Source organism: Passer domesticus, chromosome 5 (assembly GCF_036417665.1).
Source record: "Passer domesticus isolate bPasDom1 chromosome 5, bPasDom1.hap1, whole genome shotgun sequence".
NCBI lineage: Eukaryota > Metazoa > Chordata > Aves > Passeriformes > Passeridae > Passer > Passer domesticus.
In genome coordinates this window covers 50,051,691-50,057,690 of record NC_087478.1, presented here as the reverse complement: position 1 = coordinate 50,057,690, position 6,000 = coordinate 50,051,691, and positions in this window count along the sequence as shown.

The following is a 6,000-nucleotide window of genomic DNA, read 5'->3' as shown; positions in this document are numbered from 1 at the left end:
CTTCAGACAAAACACACAGCTGCCTCTGGGGAGGCAAGCAGAGAAATGCTGGCTGTTCCATAGAGGCATGCTCTGCTCAGTCCCAGCTCCCCAGCCTCCACTCCCACACCTGCCTGCTCCTCTCTTGGCCTCCACAACTGCAGCAGACTCAAGGAAAAGAGTCAGTCCCCTGCCTGGGGACAGGTTCCTCTTTGCAGCTGTGCTCTGCCCATGATGTTTGGGACTGCAGGGCTGTGAGCTTCATCCCTCATGGAACTCCTCTCTGCCCCTCCACCTAATTTACTCCTTATCTGCTGTTTGTACAGAGCCATGCCAATAGATGGAAAGGTGTGGTATGTTCCCAGCAGATGAAGATGGGATCTGGAAAATAAACAGAAATAATGTGAGATAACTCTTAAATACTCACCTCAAATGGATCCCAGGCCTGTTGAGGTCTGAGGCAGTTTAGCTGGAGATTAATGCTACAATTATTTAATAAAGAAATTGTATAAAATCCATAGTCGTTAGTACATTTGAGATTGTTCTAGTTTACTAGACGAGTAAGTTCTCAAGCCTACAGCAACCCCATTTAGGAGGTTTATTTTGTACTATGAAGGCTAAATATATTTCTGAACCACACACTTTATAAACTTAGACAGAAACCTCTTCTCAGTCCATGTAAGAAAAAGCATAAAGAAGAATTATTAACCAAAATTAAAGTATTGTCCTGCCCATGATCTTCTCCACCACATTTTGTTATTTTGCATGGAATGGGTCTGTTTCCTTTCAGTGTACAGGGTATAAGGATATCACAGTCGTCATGTGAGATCAGAGCACTGAAAATAGATTTTGTGTACCCCAGCCCAAGGCAGTCAGTCTGCCCCAGCAGTGGAAGCTTTCAGGGAGTGGGATCTGTGTAGGGTGTTCAGATAAGGAGTGAAGGTCTGTTTCATGTTATGTTAGTATTTTTTGCTTGTGTTGTAATTTCTGTTAGAAGGGATGAGTAAAGTTGAATTGGTGGGAACGAAGCAGAACTGGTTTTCTAGAGAAGTCCCAGCGGATCCATGGTGGTTGCTTTGCTAATCCTTTATTGCTCAGAGTTTACTCACTCTGTCCAGAGGGGACCTGATCAGCAGCAGCAGAAGCTGCCTCGCTGGACAGAGCGTGGTGACGTGGATTTTTCCCAGGATGGTGAAGATGGCCACATGCCATTACCTCTGACAGTTCCTCACAGGGCTTGTCAGGAAGATTTCTGCAGTGTGGCTCCGTGGTTGCCTGCAGTTTTGGTGCTTGGGCTTTGATACGTGCACAAGTTTTTGTGTGTGTGCACTCATCTGTAAGTTGTAAATTACTGTGCTGCTCAACCAAAAGACACTGTAGTTCCTTCTCAACACCCTTGAGAACTGTTGGCTGGAAACACTACCAGCATAAATAACCAGGGACACCTGCAATTTCCCACATCCCAAAATAGGAAAATGGTTCCAATTTCTCAATTTCTCCCCTACTTTTTTTTTTTTTTTAAATAGGGGTCTTGTGACTGAATGAATCCCTGCTTTCTGGTCTCAGCAATTGGCAGAAAGCACTGCTTATAGTGTGTTACAGATGTGCAGAACCAGCCCCAGTGCCAGGGCTGGAACAAGGCCCTGCCACCCCTGGTCTGCTGAACTGTAACTTCAGGAATTTGTTATAAAGTCAGGGAAGGAGGAGGGGGAAGAAGGATCTGAAGGTCACATAGGATTTTGGTACATGTGTGACAGAGCAGAGAGGGTGGTATCACTGACAGTGCCAGAAAGAAGGAAAAGGGGCAGATGAGGAAGGAGAGATTATGTGTTGGTTAGCAGGAGCTTCTCCTGCAAATTTGCTCTCCACCTAAAAGCTGTCTGTCCTCAAACAAGGCATGCTATGACACCCCTGAGGCAGTGGGACTGGGTACATCCCAGCTGCTTGCAACCAGGGCAGGGCTGTTCTTGTACCCCAGGGCTGCACTCCCTTCTTGTGTGCACCCTGTGCTTGGCTGGGCACTGATCCGGGCTTCACCTGTGGCATTTGCTGACACCCAGTGTGAGAGGTCATGTAAAATGGGTTTTCCAGTAACTTTCCTCAGCAGATCTCCCATCTCTCACGCCAGGAGGCCCAGCATCTCCTCTCAGGACTGGTTTGCACCCAGCCCCAAGCCTGAAGACACTGCTGCTTTGAGGAGACAGTGGCAGCGTATCTCCCACATCCAGAGGAATGAGCAGAAGACAGCAGAAGGAGAGGAAAGCGTGTTGGTTAACACCCAGCAGCCCCTGAAATCAGAAAGGAGGTGAGAAGCATTATCTCTGAGCACTGAGGCCATCAGGCTGGAGCTGGAGTACCACTGAGTGGGGCAGGCAATGACAGGTACCTGTCAGAAATAAATTACTCACTCAGAAGAAGGTCAGCCACACTTGATTTGCCAGAGCCAATTTGTGGTGAGCCTGCAAGCTGTGACATGCAGCAGTGACCACTTTCAGAAGATTCATTTTGAGGCCACCGTGAATCTCACTTGTTGGAAAGCATTGCCCTGAGAGCTTTCAGCCAGCAACATCTCACCCCGAGGAGGGCTGGAGGGGGGCACAGGCAGGGGTCCTTATTGGCAGGCAAGGCTGGTCAACAAATGGAAAATTTTAGTGAAATCAAAAACATTAGGATTTTTGTCACTGTCATATTTTCTGGAAAATTCTTTGCCAGGATTTTTTCTCCTGAGAAGCCTCAGAGGAAAAGAAAAACAATAATTATCTGCTGCTGTGGAATGCAACAGGTGCATCTTTCATTGGTCCATGTGGATTGTTTTTACTTGATGACCAATCATGGTCCAGCTGTGTTGGACTCTCTGTCTGTCATGAGTTTTTATTATTCATTCCTTTCCTTGCCTTGCCTTCTGATGAATTCTTTTCTCTATTCTTTTTAGTATAGCTTTAGTATAGCACTTTTAAGTATAATATAATATCATAATATAATAAATCAGCCTCCTAAGAAATATGGAGTCAGATTCATCTCTTCCCTCGTCCTGGGACCCACAAACACAACGACAGTTTTTTTGTTTTTTTTTTTTGCAAAACTTCGTTGTTTGCTTTCTCACAGAGAAAAGGAAAATGCTAGAATTTCAGAAGCAAAAAAACCACTTTTTAATTTTCAATGCTTCATTTTCTACCAAATCCACGAGTGGAAATTGGTGAAGATGGCTTCATGAAGATGGACTGAATGAAGATTCATCTTGGAAGAAATAAAATAGGTAATTTCTAAACACATTAAGGGAAAAGTGAGATGATTTTCCACAAGAGTGTTTTGTCATGCTGTGTTCCATGTCTCTCAGTTTGCACAGAGGGTCATTCCATGAGTACCCACTTAGGACACCCTTTGGTAACAACATCCTCTCAGCAGAATTGTCCTGGGACAGCTCAGATAACAGAACAAAACATTTCTTCTTCTAAAAACAGCTCCCAGGCAGTCTCTGGGCACTCTCAATCTGATTATTTAAGTGGAGTTTGAGTACAAGATGTGATTTGGTCATTACAAACTCCCACCCTTAAATAAATTTACATTGGTGTTTCACAGGAATGTTTACTCCTGCTTCCCCGAGTTCCAGACATTAAACAAATGGGTTTTGCTTAATTAAAAGCACTCTGCAGGGGTGCTCCCTTAGCTGAGAGATGGGAAATGAGGCAAGGAAACAAATGGGGGAAAATGAGATGTATTTCTTTTTCCCTTGGAACTGCAGATCTGTGTCAGGATCTCCCATTCCACAATTTTATTTTTTTTTTTTAATACATGGGGTTGTTTGGCTTCAGAGTTAAAAAGTCCATAAAGCAAACCAATTCATTTTAAGTTTCCCATATGGATCTCAAAAAGAACAAGATATTCCTTTGTACTGCAGCACAGTTGGGAGTCTTCCGTTATTTCCTTTTTTCTCTCCCCATTTTTTCTTCCCCTGCTCTGGCAGAGTGGGATGTGTTTCTGAAGGGTGTCATACCTCTCTCTCCTAAGCAGGACTTTCTGTTCCATGGCAGAGAACAAGCCCAGTTGAGAGGGGTCAGGACATTTAGGGACAAGGGTAGCGTACATGCTGTGCTCATGGAAGAGTGCTCTCCAGAATCCTGGATCCTGGAGGCGTGGGAGCCCTTACAACTCCATCATTTCCAAGGCAGGTTCATATGATTCACACCTGTGGAGCTAAGGTGAATGTAGGGTAAAGAAAGAAGTGGAGGTACCAGCCTGAGATCCAGCTTTGCCTCTTCCAGCAGGCAGTTTTGCACAAGGGAGAGTACAGCATGCAGGGTAAGTCCAAAGTGGTGTTGCCTCAGAAGAACCCTTCTGAAAATCAGTAGTTACAGGAATTCCTGAGCCAGGAGATGCTTCTGGGTGCTCTGATTAATAACCACCAAGGAAGCCAGCTACAGCTACCACAACACCTCATCAAGAAATTCCACTGGAGCAATAACGAGCATTTTTTGCCAATATCCAGAGAGCTCTTAGTGCTGTCATTTTAACTACATTTTTATACTTGACAGTTTTTAAAACACTATAAAATTATACAAGAATGAACTGAATGCTGTTCTGCCTATGTTGGATTGTGAGCTGGAGCTGAATTTGGTGTTTCAGTTTAACCTCTGTGTTGTTAGAGAGATAAATACTCCCAGCACCCTGATGGTGAGCAAAAAAGCCTCCCAATCATAAAGGAAATTGAGAAAACAAATAGCTCTCAACTCTATTATTATTTATAAGATGAGAATATTTCCTATTCTTATGAAATAATGTGCAAAGTTATTTTCATAGAAAACTTTTGCAGAGCATCTCAATGCTGAATTCTATGACCAAAAAAGGATTCCTTCGTGTTTCTGAACAGCTTTTCCTAAATCTAGGTAGTATATAGGATTTTTCACTGATCTTGGACACTTCTTTGGCTCCAGAACACATGGCAAGTCACAGTGTTCTGGAACACATGGCAAGTCACAGTGTTCTGGAGCCAAATGGTGTTCCCAGAGCCTCTCCTGGTACTGAGCTTACCCTTTCATATGCAAGCAAAGGTTACTGTGGAGCATTCACCTTATGAAAATGTTCCTAGAGTGATGGAAGAGGAAAAAGTTTAAACAGCTGTTGAGAAAAGAGGGTTATGCAGGAGTGAAATATTTCACATAATAAGCAAAACTTAAGAAGTAAGCCAAACACCAGGAATAACAAAACAACAGAAAGAAAAGCAGAAATATTTTGAAATACATCAGTGCATCCTCACAGAGATGCCCTTTAATCAACCTAGTGCCATTGGATTTGTTCTCTCCTCACCATTTAAGGAGCTCCTTGCATTTTCTGTGCATCATTGTGACATTGATCCTAGCGTGCAATGAGTAATTGTGTTTTCTTTCAGTGAAAATTTCCAGCCCCCCAGCTTGGTTTCTATAGCCATGTTCTTGTAACCATTCTTGAGAGGGTGCCTGATATTGTTCCACTTATTCATTAATAACATGTGTTGTGGCTTTTTCTGATGTAAACATTAGCCAGTCTTTCATTAGGTTTTTAATAAACTTGTCCACCACCACATACATTAAAATGAAAAATTATCAATGACTCCTTTTGCAAGTCATTAATGATGACACGCAATTTGGCTGATGAATCACGAGTTTGCTGTAGATTTAGGCTGTGTTTGTGTCCATCTCAGAGGAGTCTGTCCCCTTCTCCATGGTAACTGCTCTGCCTCTGACATCACTAGCCAAAATAGAGCATGGAGGTTATAAAATCCTGAGGGCGTGTGGGGTGGGGAAGAGTGGAGACAGACAGAATGAAAATACAGTTCAATAAAGGAAACTTCCTTAACGCTTCAGTCACCGGACAGTGCCCCATGCAGGCAAAAGATATCTGAAATCTGAGAAACTGGGATATCAGGATTCCAGAGCTTGAGATTTGTGTGAGGTTATTGAAACAATAGGGAAAGCAAAACAATCTGTGACTTCTTTTTGGACTGAGTCATGAAGCACTTTATCCATATAATTTTCTTTTTTGGCA